This window comes from Austrofundulus limnaeus, unplaced genomic scaffold, assembly GCF_001266775.1.
Source record: "Austrofundulus limnaeus strain Quisiro unplaced genomic scaffold, Austrofundulus_limnaeus-1.0 Scaffold307, whole genome shotgun sequence".
Lineage (NCBI taxonomy): Eukaryota > Metazoa > Chordata > Actinopteri > Cyprinodontiformes > Rivulidae > Austrofundulus > Austrofundulus limnaeus.
Genome location: NW_013952709.1, coordinates 273653 through 274659, shown reverse-complemented (window position 1 = coordinate 274659; position 1007 = coordinate 273653). Strand labels below are relative to the sequence as shown.

At 37.4% G+C, this 1007-nt stretch overlaps 1 protein-coding gene across 1 annotated transcript in view; it reads left to right on the top strand.

Annotated features, from left to right (window-relative positions):
• lpcat4 (lysophosphatidylcholine acyltransferase 4) overlaps positions 1–1007 on the top strand; it is a gene marked incomplete at its 5' end in the record, with an annotated part of 22273 nt that overhangs the window by 4472 nt on the left and 16794 nt on the right.

The following is a 1007-nucleotide window of genomic DNA, read 5'->3' as shown; positions in this document are numbered from 1 at the left end:
CTATTATGTCAAATTATTTGTGACGGAGCTTTTAAAAAGGTCTGAATTTGCCAACTACAATTTGTACTTCATTCTCCTTTGGTTCTGAGTCAGACTGTGGACCTAACATGTAAGGCTGGATGGACAAGTTTTTTGTTTTTGACATCTCTTAGTTAAATTATAAATAAGTTTCTGTGCAGCTAAATGGACGTAAATCTGTGTATCAAACTGGAACTGACCGCTCTGGAAGTGCAGGGTGGGGGGTGAAGCGCATTGTTTGGATGTAAAGAGACAGCCTCAAAACGAGTTGATCTGAGACACTCCTCAGAAAAAGAGTGAAAGAGGGGCTTGTGGCTGTGTGGGCGGAGTTTAGGGAAACCATGTTTGGTTGCACTGACTTGTCTAGTTGTGGGAAGTTAAAACATAACGTAATATTAAAAATATTGCGAACATTTATAATTCATTGACTTCTAATTTGGTGTGGCTACAAACTTCTTATTTCATGTGATGATTAATAATAATATTTAAAACTGGCTCTTTGTATAGGTACTATCTGGCTGTCTCGACCGAGCTCACCCCCCACCCACTGTCCCCCCCAGCTGCCAGTATTCATCCAACCAAATTGTTTAAACTCCACCCAAAATAGGATTGGCGATATTTGCAAAAAGACCAATCACAATTAGTTGTGGTGTTTGGTTGGTGATAATTAATCTGATTAAACGTCCCTGGACTCCAGCACATCCTAGTCACATGACTGATTTAATTCGCTCTAGAAATATATGCCCCCGTTAATTCAATTTAATATTAAATGCCAAGTTCCAATAATAACAGGCCAAAGTTTTTTTTTTGACAATTAGTCTGACATAGTGGGTAAAGTTTGATAAAACCTGATCTTTTTGTAGTTTCAGTTTGCACATAAAATATCAAAAAAAAAAAAAAAAACTGAAATTGTCCCAAAAGTCTTTATAATTAGGGAGACACAAACTCGGCCAGTTGATTAAAAAAAGATCCGCTTTGAAGTGCAGAGA